The following is a 20,611-nucleotide window of genomic DNA, read 5'->3' as shown; positions in this document are numbered from 1 at the left end:
TGTTTTCTGAAGGCATTCAGCCGGATCTTGAAGAGTTAGAACCAATCAGAGCCATTCCAGTTCCATCCACAAGAAAACATGTCCATATTTTTCCAGGTCTCGTGAACTTTTACCGTCGTTTTCTGAATATGCAAATTCTAGTAACACCAAAACTTTGTTCTCTCACTGGAAAAATTAGAATTGGAACCGGGACGAACAGGCACACTTGGAATTCAATTCTTTGAAAGAAGCGCTACTTAACGCCCCAATACTAGCTCATACAGATCTGTCACAAGACTTCTGCCTTAGCACAGATTCTTCTAAAGTCAGTCTTGGTGCTCATTTACTTCAAGAAGCCATAGGAAATTACACTATTATTCAGGAAACCATTGCTTTTGCTAGCCACGTGCTAACAAAATCGGAAAATAATTATTGCGTTACTCAATTAGAAGCTTTACCTATCGTTTGGCATTCAACAAATTCCGTCTCTTTCTTTCTGGTAAACACGTAAAAGTATACAGTGATCATCGTGCATTACAATTTCTTATGTATACAAAATTAAATCTTGACAAGTTAAAACGTTGGGCATTGTTTCTGCAAGAGTTCTACTTCACAATAGTCTACATTCCTGGCAAGGAGAACATTGTTGCGGACGCACTGTCACGTGCACCGATTGGGCTTGAGAAAAGTAGCGCAGAAACCAACTTGAAGAAAAATTTCAGTATTCTTTACATTCAGAAAGTCGCCTTTGAGAACTTTAGCATCACATCTTTAAAGGACATAGCTCATTAACAAGATAAAGATTCGATTTGGAAAGACATCAAAAGTAAATGGCACGAAAAGACACACACACACAGATTCGGTATTATTATCTGGTTAGAAACAACATACTCTTCAAACATTGCACTGTTGATGACTAGATATGCGTACTTTGCATTCCTGACGAATTTGTCAATAAGGTCGTTTGGTACATTCATTTCGGGGACGCACATTTTGGCCCATGACAATGTTATCATATTCTTCGGACGACTTGTTATTTTAAACTATGGAAAAGAAAATTCGAAGTGTCTTGTCTATTTCTAAACTTCGTAAAAAAGCTAAACCATATACCACCTCACATCGTACTCCGTTGTTTCCTATCATTCCCTCTAAATTAAAAGAATTTGCTGCTGTTGATCTCTTGGGACCCCTTGTCAGAACATCAAATGGATTTTTGTATGTTTTAGTCAGTGTTGAACTTACTTCAAAATTTATTTCTTTCAAACGGTTACGTAAAGCCACTGGATGGTCTGTATCCAATGCCTTTGACAGAAATTTCTTACTTGAAGTTCGACACGTTGCTAAAGTCATTTCAGATAACGGAGCGAAATTCAGATCTGCGGTTTGGTAATGCATGCTTCGGAATCATAAAATCAAACCCAGTTTTATTTCATTGTACTCACCACATTGTAACCCTTCGGAACGGATCATGAAAGACATTAGTGAGCTTGGCAGACTTTATTGTCACAGAAAGCATCAATATTGGGACAAATATTTACACTTATTTCAAAACGTGCTGAATGAAATGCCTCATGACTCCCCTGCACTACCACCTATTCTTGTGCTGAAGAATGATGAACCACCGAACAAAATCCGAGAGCTTTTACCTTTTCCGAATACACGTTAACTTCGACAGAAAGACATAATTGATTTGGCTATTAAAAATATAAATTCTGCTGCAGACAAAAGGAGAAAACTAAACGGTGAAGCAAATGCAAAGAAACTCTATATTGGTCAGAAAGTTCTCATTTAAGATCATTCATTGTCACATAAGAAGAAACACTTGTGCCAAAATTCTTTCTGATTTACAATGGACCTTACAGGATCCGACATATACTACATGATAATTGCATTGAAGTTGAAACTCTGCGTATTAGGAAAGGTAAAGGACTACATCACAGCCGGCCGCCGTGGCCGAGCGGTTCTAGGCACTGCAGTCTGGAACCGCGCAACCACTACAGTCGCAGGTTCGAATCCTGCATCGGGCATGGCTGTGTGTGTTGTCCTTAGGTTAGTTAGTTTAAGTAGTTCTAAGTTCTAGGGGACTGATGACATCAGAAGTTAAGTCCCATAGTGCTCAGAGCCATTTGAACTACATCACATTTCACAAGTAAAACCATTTATTGAGAGATAATTTGCTTTCTGAATTAGTCATTGCTATAAGATTTCTACTTCATGTTACTAGTATGATCTGTCACACTTAGAAAGTCTTAACATGTAACAATGTTTTGAAGTCAGTTATCCAGTCAAGAACCTATGTAACATATTTAGACAGTAATTACAAATGCATTTTTGTGTAGTGAACAGGCGACACAGTGTTATTGTGTGTACATTCTTGCTTGCTCGTTGCACGATTATGTAACAACTATAAGGCTTACACAATTAGAGTGTATACTGCTAATGAGATTTTAATGCAACATTTTGATTTACTTCAAAAGACATTCGGAATTTAAAGTACTTTCTGAGAGATAAGAGATAACACAGTTGTTAGGTTATTTGACAGCTACATGATTTTATGACGTCACTATTAATGAGTAATACAATTTACATTATTGCTTCTGCGCCATTTCTGTTTCATATCTGCACAGTTTTTCTACATTCTTCTGGAAAGTAAAATATGTTCTAGTAGTAACCTTTGTGGTATAGCTAAAAGGAGACAGCCTTTTCCATAGCACAACTATACGTCACAGTACAATACTTTCTTGGTCACGGTAATGTATAAAATAACTACGACATTCTATGCACAGCATTTCACTTTTGTTTACAACGAGATAAGTATATTTACTTTTGTAGAACTTTTTTTATGGACGACGATAAATAAGACACATGGGACATTTTTTACCGTTAAGTAATGACACAAATTATCTTACAGCAAGACACACAGCTTAGAGCTATAGGACACGCATTTGAGTGATTAATTTTTGTACTTAAATAAATTTTTTTCAAAGATTCTCGAATTACAAAGATACAAGGAAGGTTGTTGGTGATACATTTCATTCCATTGCTGTAACCTGTAACACCTGAGGTTATAATTACACTAACGCTCAGGGGGTACACGTTTACTTTGTGTACTAAGCGTGTGGCAAGCGCTTAGATCCCTAGCTAATATGGCATTTGCTTATTCAGTTTTACACATTAGTACCACATTTCTCTAACACAGAATTACACAGCTATCTGATCATTTAACTGAGAGAGACAAAGATTCTTTTTACTACATCAGCGACTCATGTTTATGTAATTACACAGATAACTTCACACTTATGATATTGGATTTTGCCTACATTTTTGTGAACTGTTCATATTTGCTTTAGAAACCACTGTGATACTATGACAGCATGTTTTTAGAGATTTTGAAATTATTTAAGAAAGCTACGATGTATTTGAGAGTTGACTGAGGTGTTATGATATTATTATCGCGACGACAATATGTATGGTGATGTCGAGGTGTGGTTGTGGTCATTATGAAGGGTGCATGACTGTGACTACCACTATGCTGACTGAATTTTTTGGACACTGTTATATTTATAGAATTTTGTTTCTACACATTAGTAACGTTAATTTTCAACCTGTGAAATTTTTTATACGAGACTGCCACTGTAGTGGAAACCACTATTGGAAGTGTTTCAGTAAGAGAGTAAATGACCTTGACATAATGTGCTGTGGGTGCCCAGCTGCATGACAGTTGCCTGGAAAAAAATCATCAGTGTGTGCCTTTCAGAGGCACAGGTGTAGGAAAAAGAGGCCACTAACCTCACTATTGACATTTCTTTGTAGAAAGCATTGCAAGTATGACTTGACAGCATATGATTACAGTATGGAGCTCATACTTTCTGATATTTACTAAAATGCCTAATGAAGTGATGAGAAATATTTTATATCTATATGCCTGATTATGACTACTGTCTTTTTAGTTGAGAGTTTTTTACTGCCTTATCGCTAGTGAATGAAACCAGTATGCTTTGCCTTATATATATTTGCTCATTTTGTTTAGTAACTGGTTTCTAGCTGTGCTGCAGCATTGGTTAAAATGGAACTTAATAGCTGTACTAATGTAAATATGTTCTGTCTACAGATGTATTAAATAATAATTTTATGATCTACATTCTTGAAAAAAGGAGCACTAGTAAACAAAAGAAGCATATGGAGAAGTGATTGACAAACAGAACTGTATACATAATTTCCTTTTCAAGGACTTGGTAGTTTTTTTTGTAGAATAGGTTGTTGTGGTGCATCACTTTAGTGTTAAGATGTGACACAGGCATTAACATGTAAATAGACATTTCCATACCTGCATTGCTATCTTTATGTAATATTTTTTCTGCTTGAGCTTTGTCAAGTTTAGGTATTGTTTACTGCTTTAGCTGGTGCTGTTTGTCAGGCATTGTCCTACTGAATTTTACTTTGTACTACTCTTATAAGCCAGTTTTACCATTGATTTATTTTTCTTGTTTGCTGCATATTGCCTTCTATTAGTTGTAATATTGTATTTGCTTTGGTAAATTAGATATATTGCTGCTTGCTTTGCAAATGCATTTCTTTTGTCATTTCTGTTTGTGTTAATGCTTCTGCTGCTGCATTGCCTCGTCCCTTTGTTTATGTATCTGAGCTCAGTAGGCTTAAGTTAGCTTAAGAGAGGGGATACTATATAAGAAACTAAGAATAGGGATAGAATGCATTGAGAAGCTATATGAAAAAGGTTTGGCCGAAAAAAGTAGTGCACAATGAAGAATAATTATTTTGAAAGAGGATATAAGCAAAAAAGTGGGGTTTAGGGACAACAGGTTTAGGTAGGATTTTGTTGAAAACGAATGATGTGGTAAGATAGCGAAAAATAAATGACGAGCTAAGGCAATGTAGAATACAGAAAGCATGCTTAGATAAGACCTTTTTGCGAAAAAAGTGTTGAAATAAGAGGAAAGATCTACTGAATGAAGTTTTGGGTTGAACTGCAGTACTAAATGTTATACTGAAAACAAACCCTGTCCTTTCCTTTTGTGTTATTCTGCTATGTGTTTACATGTACCCTTGGGTGTCTATGTTCTTCCTGTCTTTATGTTTTTATCTGTTAAGAGTTTTGTTGTAGAATTTTCTGATACTAAGCTGCATTTACTATGATGAGGAGTAGTATTATCCTCAAATACTCTGGAAAAATGTTTAGATATTATTTATTCTGTTGTGTTTTCCTTTAATGATCATATGTCAAATTAATGTTAGAATATACTCTTTTTTCATCTATTTACTTATGTCACAATTCCTATAATACTCATGTATGTGTTTATTTCTATTCTTTTGTTAAACTTGTATTACTACAAATGTTGTTTGTATTATTATGATCTTTACTGATGTTTTCTGTACCTTTATAATTGTATTCTTATGCCATAAATTTGTAATTGTGCAGACACCAGTTCTTCAAATTAAGTGAATAGTAGGGATTCATTTTACTGCACACATTTCTGTTGGTCATACTGTACGTGTCAAATCTCAGATGGTAAATGACTGTCTTAGTGTTTGGACATGTGTTGATAATTCACCAAGAGACTGGTTAACTACATTGCTGGTTCTAAGGACATTCCAAAAAGTTTGTGACTGCACAAGCAGTGGTTCATGGATTTACTATATTATCTACAAGACTCTTTTATGGTGACTGTGCACCCACACTGTCACAACAGATGATTGCTTGCTATATGTACAAGGACTACACTGGGTCTGCACCTTGATGGCCCACCAATACCATTATCTCCACCAGGACTAACGTGAGTCTGCATCGGTGGTGGCCCTCTATTACCATCATCTCTAAAGGAAATACTGTGGGTCTGCTCTGATCACCTACCTACCAAAATTCTGCAAAACTTCGACTGTGGGTTTGCTCTGTTGTGGCCCATTACCTGTCTGCATGTCAAGAGTTAGCACTGTCTTTCTGTTGGAAGGACAACACAACTTCTTCAAGACTGCATGGAAATCCACTACTTCTGTGTGCACTTTCTTTCACTGCTCAGGCTTGGGCATAAAACCATAATTCTTACTGCGATGAAGGGTCAGGACTGCCTTTATGGACTGTGAGGACAATTTTTGCTTTTCACCAACATTGTGTGAATAAATGCGTGCATTTGATATCTTTGTTATTGTAATTATGAATTTTTTTTCAAATCAGTATTGTCCACTGCCCAAAACAATTTGTAAAATTTTTTGTGGGGCGCATGGGGCTGTTTAGGTTTTTATGTTGGTAACGCCACGCAGCGCTCTGTATGAAAATCGCTGACTGCACTGTGTGCAGTCTGTGGCTGGTTGGGCTCATGGTTGGAATATTACAAACAAGAGTGATTAGAATTCCTAACTTAAACTCAAGGTCAATATTCTGAGCGAGCTATGTGAGATGCAAAAGCATACTGCATGTATTTCACCATACTGTTGAATACTGAAGCTACTGAAAGCATTAATTGCAGTCAGTTGTCTGGTAATCTCTCAGCTCCTTCTTTATCTGAATGCGAGAAACACATTTCAGTTTTGGAACTATGATCTGCAACATTGATAACGAGGCGATCAAAAATAGAATCCGCGAAGTCACCCAGGCGCCGTATTTTCTCGTCTTGTTTTATGAGGTGCCGTTCTACATCGCGCCGGCGTTCGGAAGTGGCATGTGAAAAAGCTGCGTGCGTTAGTTCCAATACGTCTGTCTGGCAGATTAACAGTGTTGTTATTTCTCAGGCCAAATCCCTTAACTTGGCTCCCGATCAGTGCTATTGGATTCATACTGTAATGGGACAGTAACAACTATAAGAATGCTACATTTTTATGGCGTGCTCGATGTTGTGAGAATGATTGTTCCTCATGTTTCTGCGACACTCATCACTCTCGTTCGTGTGATTCAAGAAGAATATAATAATTTCAATCCCAAAGAAGGCAGGTGTTGACAGATGTGAAAATTACCGAACTATCAGTTTAATAAGTCACTGCTGCAAAATACTAAGGCGAATTCTTTACAGAAGAATGGAAAAACTTGTAGAAGCCGACCTCGGAGAAGATCAGTTTGGATTCCGTAGAAATGTTGGAACACGTGAGGCAATACTGACCTTACGCATTATCTTAGAAGAAAGATTAAGGAAAGGCAAACCTAAGTTCCTAGCATTTGTAGACTTAGAGAAAGTTTTTGGCAATCTTGACTGGAATACTCTCTTTCAAATTCTGAAGGTGGCAGGGGTAAAATACAGGGAGCGAAAGGCTATTTACAATTTGTACAGAAAGCAGATGGCAGTTATAAGAGTCGAGGGATGTGAAAGGGAAGCAGTGGTTGGGAAGGGAGTGAGACAGGGTTGTAGCCTATCTCCGATGTTATTCAGTCTACATCTACATCTACATGACTACTCTGCAATTCACATTTAAGTGCTCGGCAGAGGGTTCGTCGAACCACAATCATACTATCTCTCTACCGTTCCACTCCCGAACAGCGCGCGGGAAAAACGAACACCTAAACCTTTCTGTTCGAGCTCTGATTTCTCTTATTTTATTTTGATGATCATTCCTACCTATATAGTTTGGGCTCAACAAAATATTTTCGCATTCGGAAGAGAAAGTTGCTGACTGAAATTTCGTAAATAGATCTCGCCGCGACGTAAAACGTCTTTGCTGTAATGACTTCCATCCCAACTCGCGTATCATATCTGCCACACTCTCTCCCCTACTACGTGATAATACAAAACGAGCTGCCCGTTTTTGCACGCTTTTGATGTCCTCCGTCAATCCCACCTGGTAAGGATCCCACACCGCGCAGCAATATTCTAACAGAGGACGAACGAGTGTAGTGTAAGCTGTCGCTTTAGTGGACTTGTTGCATCTTCTAAGTGTCCTGCCAATGAAACGCAACCTTTGGCTTGTCTTCCCCACAATATTATCTATGTGGTCTTTCCAACTGAAATTGTTCATGATTTTAACACCCGGGTACTTAGTTGAATTGACAGCCTTGAAAATTGTACTATTTATCGAGTAATCGAATTCCAACGGATTTATTTTGGAACTCATGTGGATCACCTCACACTTTTCGTTAGTTAGCGTCAACTGCCACCTGCCACACCATACAGCAATCTTTTCTAAATCGCTTTGCAACTAATACTGGTCTTCGGATGACCTTACTAGATGGTAAATTACAGCATCATCTGCGAACAACCTAAGAGAACTCCTCAGATCAGTTATATAGATCAGGAACAGCTGAGGACCCACGACGCTTCCCTGGGGAACACCTGATATCACTTCAGTTTTACTCGACGATTTGCCGTCTATTACTACGAACTGCGACCCTCCTGACAGGAAATCACGAATCCAGTCGCACGACTGAGACGATACCCCATAGGCCCGCAGCTTGAATAGGTCGCTTGTGAGGAACGGTGTCAAAAGCTTTCCGGAAATCTAGAAATACGGAATCAACTTGAGATCCCCTGTCGATAGCGGCCATTACTTCGAGCGAATAAAGAGCTAGCTGCGTTGCACAAGAACGATGTTTTCTGAAACCATGCTGATTACGTATCAATAGATCGTTCCCTTCGAGGTGATTCATAATGTTTGAATATAGTATATGCTCCAAAACCCTACTGCAAACCGACTGTATATTGAGCAAGCAGTAAAGGAAACAAAAGAAAAGTTCGGAGTGGGTATTAAAATCCATGGAGAAGGAAAAAACTTTGATGTTCCCCGATGAAATTGTAATTCTGTCAGAGACAAAAAGAACTTGGAAGAGCAAGTGAACGGAATGGGCAGTGTCTTGAAACGAGGGTATAAGATGAACATCAACAAAAGCAAAACGAGGATAATGGAATGTAGTCAAATTCAGTTGGGTGATGCTGACGGAATTAGATTAGGATATGAGACACTTAAAGTAGTAAAGGAATTCTGCTATTTGGGGAACAAAATATCTGATCATGGTAGAAGTAGAGAGGACATAAAATGTAGACTGGCAATGGCAACGAAAGCGATTCTGAAGAAGAGAAATTTGTTAACATCGAGTATTGATTTAGGTGTCAGGAAGTCGTTTCTGAAAGTATTTGTATGCAGTGTAGCAATGTATGGAAGTAAAACGTGGACGATAAATAGTTTGTACAAGAAGAGATTAGAAGCTTTCGAAGTGTGGTGCTACATATGAATGCTGAAGATTAGACAGGTAGATCGTATAACTAATGAGGAGGTATTGAATAGAATTGGGGAGGAGTTTGTGGCACAACTTGACTGGAAGAAGGGATCGGTTAGTAGGGAATATTCTGAGGCATCAAGGGATCGCCAATTTAGTTCAAATGGTTCAAAAGTGGTTCAAATGGCTCTGAACACTATGGGACTTAACTTCTTAGGTCATCAGTACCCTAGAGCTACTTAAACCTAACTAACCTATGGACATCACACACATCCATGCCCAAGGCAGGATTGGAACCTGCGACCGTAGCAGTCACGCGGTTCCAGAAACCAATTTAGTATTGGAGGGCAGCGTGGAGGGTAAAATTCGTAGAGGGAGACCAAGAGATGAGTACAATAAGCAAATTCAGAAGGATGTAGGCTGCAGTAGCTTCTGGGAGATGAAGAAGCTTGCACAGGATAGAGTAGGATGGAGAGCTGCATCAGACCAGTCTTTGTACTGAAGACCACAAAAACAACATGTTTCAGTTATGACGAAGTTGTTTTAAACGAACCAAGATAGACCATTGCTTTGGGGCGGATGTCTGGTTACCTAAGTTGCTGAATCCGAGAGAGCTTAAAAATTAGTTCCACAGCGTGCAGTATATATATATATATATATATATATATGTATATACCGAACTTGGAAAAATAACACAAGTTCACCCTTAAATATTTGACCTTTAAAGTGTTGCTAAATGGAGTGAATATACCCAAAACAACTTTCGAATGGTGGGCTGTGCTATCCTGTGGCTGAAAGCTGGACATGCAAGATTCCACAGTTGCCAGGTAACGTAATGTTACAAACAGCTTGCGACATAATAGGGTATGAACAGTTATTTTATCAGTGATCTAGGCTGGTATGATCACAAGACCTGCAAACATATGATTTAATTCTCTCTTCCGAGATTGTGAGATAGGACAGCCACCCTCATGACTGTGCTAATTCCCTCTTCTATCTCAGAGAACAGTTTCTGGAATCAAGCCATGTTCCTCCTCTCGAAGTTCCGAAATTATTTGTGGATCTCCGGGCCTCACTTCTTTCATTAGCAGTGAATATATTCGAATGCCTTCGTTACTCCCTTTCAGCCACTGGCTTTTAAGCACTCTTAAGGAACGCATAAATCCTCTCCCAGAGTCAAACCCAACATAATCTGACTTTTCGTTCACACCGTCGTTCTGCACTAATCCGAAATTGACTGTCACTACCAGAGCAACAACTCCTAAGACAAGTGCGTCCTACGTGTGTAGAATGCGGTATAAATGTATATTTAGATATACATATACCTTTGTAACCAAGTGTCGTAATATAAAACTAACTGTTGAGTCTGTAATTCTGAACAGTAGTAACCTACATTAGAGACTAACAATTACTTAATAAATAATAAGAAGAAGACAACTTCTTATTAAACAGGAACCCTGATCGAATGACGTTACAATATATCACACTGTTCCACTTGTGTTTCTCGCGGTAGAACGGACGACTTTACAAGATATCAGAAAGTTCTATTTGTGTTTCGCGCGTTACTAGCATCTATTGCGCATGTTCGACAGCTACATTACCTCGTGGCTGGTGTAATGGGCCGATGTGAACCAGTCTGTAGTTACAGATATGCACACTTGGGGCGCTGGTGCATAGGCATACGGTTTTTGCGCATCGTGTAAGTGGGACTTTACAATCCGGTCCTTACGGTGAGCATCCCAGCGTCTGTTCAGTAAGCGGGTTTTGATGTTTGTGTCGCCGAGGCACTCGTGCTGAGTTGCGATCGTTTGGCTGTGAGCTGGGCTGACTGCATTAAGGCCGTTTGCCGTACCAGTTATATTACCACAGGCCCACTGAACTTTCATAAAGTGCGATCCGAATTAAAGTGTCAGTCGGTCGTGCGTCTCGTAATCCTATCCCATGAGAGTTCTGATTTTTATTTTGTAAATTCCTGTCAAGTGGACAGAGAATTTGACGCTTCAAATTGTCATTAGTGTGTGGGCTGTCAGTTGGGGTTCACTCAGAAGTCTTCTCACCGTGTGTATTCGGATTTGTATATCTTCTGAAGTTTAATGTTGTGTCTATTTCTGTTGTAAGCAGACTGTGTGCCGTTTATGATTTCTCTATTATACTGTGTAATGGCAAGTGGGATATGACACTGAATCTGAATACCTTACTATGTCTGTTAGTTAAAGATTGTGGTATGTATCATGATCAAACAAGGTAACAGGTTAAGGACTTGTCAAGTTCCTGCACTCGAGAAAAAGAATTTGGTGTTACACATTTGAGTACTAAATTGTTCCTTTACCGTTTATAAATGTCTACCTTTGTATTTTGGATTGCTCGGCTATTACTGTGTTGTATGTTTCAAGACAGGGACTACTCAGGAGGACATCGTTATCAAGGGAAACAAAACTGGTGCTTTACAGACCAGAGTGTGGAATGTCAGATCCCTTAATCAGGCATTTTGGTTAGAAAATTTAAAAAGGAAAATGGATAGATTAAAGTTAGATATAGTGGGGATTAGTGAAGTTCGGTGGCAGGAGGAACAAGACTTCTGGTAGTGTAAATACAGGGTTATAAATACAAAATCAAACAGGGGTAATGCAGGAGTAGGTTTAGTAATGAATAAAAAAAATAGGAAGGCGGATAAGCTACTACAAACAGCATAGTGAACGCATTATTGTGGCCAAGATAGATACGAAGCTTACAGTAGTACAAGTTTATATGCCAACTAGCTCCCCAGATGACGAAGAGATTGATGAAATCAATGATGAAATAAAATAATTTATTCAAAGAGTGAAGGCAGACGAAAATTCAATAGTCATGGGGGACTGGAATTCAACAGTAGAAAAAGGAAGACAAGGAAAGGTAGTAGGTGAACAAGGAATGAGGGTAAGGAATGAAGGAGGAAGCCGCCTCGTAGAATTTTGCTCAGAGCATAACTTATAGCTAACACTTGGTTTATGAATCATGAAAGAAGACTATATACGTGGAAGAGGCCTGGAGACACTGAGAGGTTTCAGATAGATTATGTAATGGTAAGCCAGAGATTTAGGAACCAGGTATTCAATAGTAAGGCATTTCCAGGGGCTGATATGGACTCTGATCACAATCTATTGAACTGCAGATTAAAACTGAAAAAACGGCAAAAAGGTGGGAATTTAAGGAGATGGAACCTGGTTAAATTGAAAGAACCAGAGGTGGTAGAGAGTTTCAGAGTATTAGGAAACAATTTATTAGAATGAGGGTGAGAACTCTAGTAGAAGAAGAATGGGTAGCATTCAGAGACGAAACAGTGAAGACAGCAGAGGATCAAGGAGGTAAAAACACGAGGGCTAGTAGAAATCCTTGGGTAACAGAAGAGATATTGAGTTTAGCTGATGAAAGGAGAAAATATAAAAATGCAGTAAATAAAGCAAGCAAAAATAAATACAAACGTCTCAAAAATGGGCGATATGACACTGTGTGAAGAACATTACAGACCACTTAAAGACCTAAGTCGAAACGAGACCCAGGGAATAGACATACCATTAGAATTACTAATAGCCTTGAGAGAGTCAGCCCTGACAAAACTCTACCATCAGGTGTGCAAGATGTATGAGACAGGCGATATACCCTCAGACTTCAAGAAGAATGTAATAATTGCAATCCCATAAAAGCAGGTGTTGACAGTTGTGAAAATTACCCAACCATCAGTATAATAAGTCCCAGCTGCAATATACTAACACGAATTCTTTACAAACGTATTGAAGTACTGGTAGAAGCCAGCCTTGGGGATGATCAGTTTGGATTCTGTACAAATGTTGGAGCACAAGAGGCAATACTGACCCCACGACTTATCTTGCAAGATAGATTAAGGACAGGCAAACGTACGTTTCTAGCAATAGCAGACTTAGAGAAAGATTTTTACAATGTTGACTGGAATATTCTCTTTTAAATTCTGAAGGCGGCAGGGGTATAATAGCGAAAAGCTTTTTACAATTTGTATAGAAATCAGATGGCAGTTATAAGAGTGGAGGGGCATGAAAGGGAAGCAGTGGTTGGGAAGGAAGTGAGACAGAGTTGTAGGCTATACCTAATCTTATTCAATGTGTACACTGAGCAAGCAGTAAGGGAAACAAAAGAAAAATTTGGAGTAGGAATTAAAATCCATGGCGAAGATATAAAAACATTGGGTCTTGCAACTGCACTGTAATTCTGTCAGAAACAGCAAAGGACGTGGAAGAGGAGTTGAGCTGAATGGGCAGTGTCTTGAAAGGAGGATATATTATGAACATCAACAAAAGCAAAACGAGGATAATGGAATGTAGTTGAATTAAATCAGGCGATGCTGAGGGAATTAGATTACGAAATGAGAAACTTAATGAGTTTTGCTATTTGGGGAATAAAGTAACTGATGATGGTTGAAGTAGAGAGGATATAAAAAAGCAGACCGGCAGTGGCAAGGAAAGCATTTCTGAAGAAGAGAGATTTGTTAGCATCGAGTATAGATTTAAGTGCCAGAAAGTCTTTTCTGAAGGTATTTGTATGGAGTGTTGCCATGTATGGAAGTGAAACTTGGACGATAAATAGTTTACACAAGAAGAGAAGCTTTCGGAATGTGGTGCTACAGAATAATGCTGAAGATTAGATGGATAGATCACGTAACTAATGAGGAGGTACTGAATAGAGTTGGGGAGAAGAGGAATTTGTCGTACAACTTGACTAGAAGATGGGGTCGTTTGGTAGAACATGTTCTGAGGCATCAACAGATGTTGAATTTAGTACTGGGGGGCAGTGTGGAGGGTAAACATGTTAGAGGGAGACCAAGAGATGAATATACTAAGCAGATTCAGAGGGATGTAAGTTTCAGTAGATACTTGAAGAAGCTTGCATAGGATGGAGTAGCATGGAGAGCTGCATCAGACCAATCTTTGTACTGAAGACCACAAAAACAACATGTTTCAGTTATGACGAAGTTGTTTTAAACGAACCAAGGTACACCATTGCTTTGGGGCGGATGTCTGGTTACCTAATCTTGCTGAATCCGAGAGAGCTTAAAAATTAGTTCCACAGCGTGCTTGCCTGTGTGACAACATGTATAATTGTTGCTCCTAATTTTGATCCCTACATCAGCAAACTGTTTCGATGTGTTCTGGGCCCAAGATTAATTACTGTTGAATCTTGTCAGCTTTTAGCATGCTCATTTTATGTGTGTTGGCGAGCCTTTCACCTTTTAAGCGCATGTTTGTGTTAAATAATAACTTGAGCCATTAACTCACCAGTTTCGACTGAGTGGTTTGTCATGATTTTTGGTACTTAATTGAAACTTGGAATTGTCTCACGGACCGACCATTATAAGGTGTAAGTGATGTCAGATTCCCTGAATATTTGTCTTGGCTAAGTTACCTGGAAAACACAATCAGTATAAGCTCTTATTGCAGCTGTTGCTTGTATAGAGCATCTCTATATTGTTCATTAAGACATTTTGATTTTGTTATTTATGTAACTAGTATATCCTTTGCTATTGGTTACTGTGCTATGAATTTCTTTGACTGCAAGCCTGATATGCATTTAATTTCACTTAATGATTCCTTCATTTTTTGACCAATTATTTCATTCAGTCTGAATTTAACTAAATGCCTGTGTCGGTATAAAGTTCGAAGCAACCTCTGCTGTTCCTCTGTGAAGCATGTGTAATCTTACTATATGACCTCAGACTAATAACTACATTTAAATTTTGTTATCATATTAAATGCTTAATTCTTTAATGATCGACTTCTCTAATTATTCAAGATACCGAGTTTGTTTGATGAATTCGTATTGTGTGCTAGATTGGCTCATTTGTCCATCAGCACCTTACCCACCCAACCGAGTTCCCTACCGCCTGAAGTATTGTACGCAAGGGATAAACCGAATGAGGTAGCACTATCTTAAACCGACTAGCCTTGTATTCGGGAGGGGGGATGGTCCGCTCTCCATTCACTCAACCTAATTTAGATTTTCGTGGTATCCGTAAATCATCCCAGGTAAATGCTAGGTTTATTCCTACTGTAAGGCAAAAGATAACAACTTAACGCAATCTCTCCGTTCTACACTTATAAGCCTGCATAAGTCTATATATGCGAATTACCTTAACTTACTTAAATTTTAAAAAGTGATATACTAATAAACTACTACTACTACTATACTACTACTAATACCATTACTACTACAACAACAACAAAAAATGATGAAGTATGCTTACATACCTGGTCAACACATGCATGGCAGTGTGATCATGTGTGTTCTGGACATAGTGTAAAATGCTCATGTGTACTTGTTACCTAATTCCTTCCTCAGTTTATCAACAATAAGAGGTACGGTTTTCAGTCCTTCCTTTCCTTCTTCAGATAATGGTCGACCTTTCGTAGTTGCTAAGTGGCATTCCACACAGGTATAACTGCTGTTCCCAAGAGTGTACCTAGTATCTGTGAAAAGGGTCAGTTCCATGTGGGACCGACTCGCTACTGTCTCAGTTTCTGCCATAGCGACTCTGGTTATTTCTTCAAAGTGGCAACAAACCCAGTACAGGTGCAATAGATTTATTTATAATTTAATCTGGTTCTGAGTTGATAGGAATATTATTAAGTCTGCATGTGATCATTTAATGACTGGGGCCGTACTTCCTGACGGACTTCAATGACGCGTGGAAACAGAGATCTGTAAAAACGCAGATAGGCGAAATTAGTTCCAGACCTACTAGAGTACTTCCATTCTTTTCGAAAGTCTATGAGAATGTGGCTCGGATAGAATACTGACTCATGTGACTGACCAGAGCGTCTTAACAGCGCTCACTTTGCCTTTTGCCACGAGTTCTGTATAGAGAAAACACTACCGAACCTCAGAAAATGAATGACTGCAGAGGTAAGCAAAATCAAATATTCCGCTGTAGATTTTGTGAAGTTGCCAAAGTCTTTTACTGTGTGGGCCACAAAGTTCTACAGGGCAGCTGTGGCGTTAACGGAATCCTTTCTGTACTGGTGGAGACTGACCTTAATAACAGATATAGAAGGGTGCCGCAGGAATGAAACTGAACTCGGAAGGGGGGGGGGGGGGGGGAATGGCGTGCGAGGTCCCATAAAGACATCGGTAAAAGGCACACTCTTCCTGTTAATCCTCATAAAACTATATCGCCTTTTAGCGACTCAAAAGTGAGATATCAGACAAACAATAATTACCTGTTGCCATCACAAGTAGGCATTACTGACCTTAAACTAAATTAATCGCAGTGAGTATAAAATTCCTATTACTTTGTGAGTAAAAGAGAATACTTTAGCCCTATATGAGAATTTTAATTTGTGCAAATTGATGATAATGATCCCCCATGGTACACAAAACGGGTCAGATCGTTGTTGCAGAAGCGACGAAAAAAGCATTCCGGATTCAAAAGAACGCAAAATCCCGAAGACTGGCAAAGTTCTACAGAAGTTCGAAATATAGCGCGTACTTCAACGCGAGGTGCTTTTAATAGTTTCCACAACGAAATTCTGTCTCGAAATCTGGCAGAAAACCGAAAGAAATTCTGGTCTTACATAAAGCGCACCAGTGGCAAAACGCAATCAGTACCTTTACTACGCGATAACAATGGTGCAGTCACTGATGACAATGGCACTAAAGCACAGTTATTAAACACGGTTTTCCGAAACTCCTTCACCAAAGAAGACGAAGTATATATTCTTGAATTCCAATCAAGAACAACGGCCAAGATGAGAAACATAGAAGAAGATATCCTCAGAGTAAGGAAGCAGCTTAAATCACTTAATAAAGGCAACGCCTCCGGTCCACATTGTATACCAGTCAGGTATCTCTCAGAGTATGCTGATAAAATAGCTCCATATTTAGCAATTATATACGACCACTCGCTCACAGAAAGATGCGTACCTAAAGACTGGAAAACTGCTCAAGTCACACCAATATCCAAAAAGGGAAGTAGGAGTAATCCGCTGAATTACAGGCCTATATCAATAACGTCGATTTGCAGTAGGGTTTTAGAACATATACTGTATTCGAACATTATGAAGTAACTCGAAGAAAACTATTTATTGACATATAGTCAGCACTGATTCAGAAATTATCATTCTTGTGAAACACAACTAGTTCTTTATACTCATGAAGTAATAAGTGCTATCGACAGGGGATGTCAAATTGATTCCATATTTTTAGATTTCCACAAGGCTTTCGACACCGTTCCTTACAAGCGTCTTCTAACCAAACTGCGTGCCTACGGAGTATCGCCACAGTTGTGCGACTGGATTCGTGATTTCCTGTCAGAAAGTTCACAGTTCGTAGTAACAGACGGAATGTCATCGAGTTAAACAGAAGTAATATCCGGCGTTCCCCAAGGAAGTGTTATAGGCTCTCTATTGTTCCTGACCTATATTCACGACATAGGAGACAACCTGAGTAGCCATCTTAGATTGTTTGCAAATGATGCTGTCATTTATCGTCTTGTAACGTCATCAGATGATCAAAACGACTTGCAAAATGATTTATATATCTGTATGGTGTAAAAAGTGGCAATTGACCCTGAATAAAGAAAAGTGTGAAGTTATTCACGTGAGTACTAAAAGAAATCAGCTAAATTTCGGTCATGCGATAAGTCACACAAATCTGAGGGCTGTAAATTCAACTAAATACTTAGGGATTACAATTACAAATAACCTAAACTGGAACGATCACATAGATAATATTGTGGGTAGAGCAAACTAAAGACTGCGATTCATTGGCAGAACACTTAGGTGCAACAGGTCTACCAAAGAGACTGCTTACATCACGCTTGTCCGCCCTATTCTGGAGTATTTCTGTGCCGTGTGAGAGCCGCATCAGGTGGGACTGATGGATGACATCGAAAAAGTACAAAGAAGGGCAGTTCGTTTTGTATTATCGCGAAATAGAGGAGGTAGTGTCACGGACATGATACGTGAACTGGAGTAGCAATCATTAAAACAAAGGCGTTTTTCGCTGCGACAGGATCTTCTCAAGAAATTTCTATCACCAGTTTTCTCCTCTCATTGCGAAAACATTCTGTTGGCACCCACCTACATGGGGAGAAATGATCATCACGATAAAATAAGAGAAACCAGGGCTCGCACATAAAAGTTTAGGTGCTCGTTTTACCCGCGTGCCGTTCGAGAGTGGAACGGTAGAGAGACAGCTTGGAGGTGGTTCATTGAACCCTCTGCCAGGCACTTTATTTTGAATAGCAGAGGACTCACATAGATGTAGACGCAGATGTAGAAATTTTGTTAAGACGAAAGCGAGTTAGCTGAACCAGGGATGTGGTTGTGTACAGGTGGGCCGAAGGGAAGTCTTGTTTTAATAGTAGGAAAAGTAATGATTTTACTGAAAAGAATATAGTAATAGTCGGACTGTGCATTATGTGGAAACGAATTGTAGCACGCCGGCAGTGGAAGTAGTCTGAGCACGCAGATACTAAGGAAAAGGTAAAAGTAGCCGGCAAAGTAACACAGCAGATCTGTCGCATTAAAATACAAAAATGTGTGGAGAGACCACTATTCGTTTCGAAATTATCGACAGAGAAATCAGAAGACAGAAGGAAAGAGAAAAGGTCCAAGAACTCAAATTTCAGCTGTGTATCGACGGAAACGATATAAGATTATTAAGAAGAAGTGTGGAGACAAGGGAAGTACGAGAAGGAACTAATAGTTATTACAGAACATGGGTATACGTTACACTAAGAGAGATTGTGTGCGAAATAAAAGAGTTATTTCGTCTGAGAAATAGAGTGAACTACAGCAATGGTGCGGACTTTGATATAAAGCTTGAGTGTGTACCGACTTGGAGCTTGAGCGAATGGGAAGTAATAAACGGATTAAGTATTGCACAAATTATTTAATGTCAGGACCAAAACACACGTTCTCAAAAGTGTGACATCAAATAAAGTGACGCCATCCAACTCGAGTGACGGACTGTAAATTTTACGGCAACATGTGTTAACGAAACTGAACTTTTACAGACAGCGTGTCATGTAGACGATGTTGCTGATATGATAAGAGATGAAAAACATTAAGAGGCGTCCGATGAGGGGAACGCAGGAGACATGCAAATTGGTTTCCCCATTCCATCCAGTGACTGGGATATGTGGCATCGTGTATGTCACGTACTTGCACAGATAAGGCTGCAGGCGTTCCAATTAGTCGTCGTTTCGAACACCTACTGTTGTACATAACGTTGCTGAGTAAACTTTTGGAATCAGCCTGCACATAAATTGAACATCCAACTTTCCTCCACGTTGTTACTTAGTTTAGTAAAAACATATATGAACCCAGAGCATCTGAATTTCTTCCTGCTGGCAAACAGATGTTACGTACATTACCACTCTGTAGAAGTGTTCCAGCAACTGTCGCCTGAAACGTCCTGGCAGATCAAAACTGTGTGCCGGACCAAGACTCGAACTCGGGAACTTTGCCTTTCGCGGGAAAGTGCTCTGGCAGGAAGTTTCATCTTAGGCACACTCTGGTGCGGAGTGAAAGCCTCTACATCTACATCTACATACATACTCCGCAATCCCCCATACGGTGCGTGGTGGAGGGTACCTCGTACCACAACGAGCATCTTCTCTCCCTGATTCACTCCCAAACAGAACGAGGGAAAAATGACTGCCTATATGCCTCTGTACGAGCCCAAATCTCTCTTATGTTATCTTTGTGGTCTTTCCGCGAAATGTAAGTTGGCGGCAGTAAAATTGTACTGCAGTCAGCCTCAAATGCTGGTTCTATAAATTTCCTCAGTAGCGATTCACGAAAAGAACGCTTCCGTCCCTCTAGAGACTCCTACTCGTGTTCCTGAAGCATTTCCGTAACACTCGCGTGATGATCAAACCCACCAGTCACAAATATAGCAACCCGTCTCTGAATTGCTTCTATGTCCTCCCTCAATCCGACCTGACAGGGATCCCAAACGCTCGAACAGTACTCAAGAATAGGTCGTATTAGTGTTTTATAAGCGGTCTCGTTTACAGATGAACCACATCTTCCCAAAATTCTACCAATGAACCGAAGACGACTATCCGCCTTCCCCACAACTGCCGTTACATGCTTGTCCCACTTCATTGCGGAAGCCTCACCTGCTTCAGTTGTCATTTAGATCCGACAAGTATACATCAAAAGCAACATTCGTTCTGAAACCACTTTCAAAACCATGCAACTCGGGACAATAATAACTACTGCTAGTAGCATCATTATTTCCATTGTGCTGTAAGAATCAGTATTTACCAAAGATCATAGCTGACAGGATACAATACAGGAGTTCATAATAAGAGCTGTCACGCTACGGGCAGAAGAAAATAGTTGGGAAAAGAGAAAAACATCTCGGCCTTCCTTTAGTTTTCCCTCCGTTTTCATAGCCACTGCTTTTAAGTGTGGATAACACTGAGAACAGGAGACTGCCAAATCGAGCGAAGTTATAGTCACA

The 20,611-nt window shown here is 39.4% G+C and overlaps 1 protein-coding gene across 1 annotated transcript in view; it reads right to left on the bottom strand.

The window, feature by feature from the left end:
• The window catches only part of LOC126108209 (ankyrin-3-like), a 116,132-nt gene that overhangs the window by 95,399 nt on the left and 122 nt on the right, over positions 1-20,611 (bottom strand). The gene's annotated exons all lie outside the window — the stretch shown is intronic.

Source organism: Schistocerca cancellata, chromosome 11, assembly GCF_023864275.1.
Source record: "Schistocerca cancellata isolate TAMUIC-IGC-003103 chromosome 11, iqSchCanc2.1, whole genome shotgun sequence".
Classification (NCBI taxonomy): Eukaryota; Metazoa; Arthropoda; class Insecta; order Orthoptera; family Acrididae; genus Schistocerca; species Schistocerca cancellata.
The sequence above is the reverse complement of the archived record's forward strand: the minus strand, read 5'-3'. Positions and strand labels throughout refer to the sequence as shown.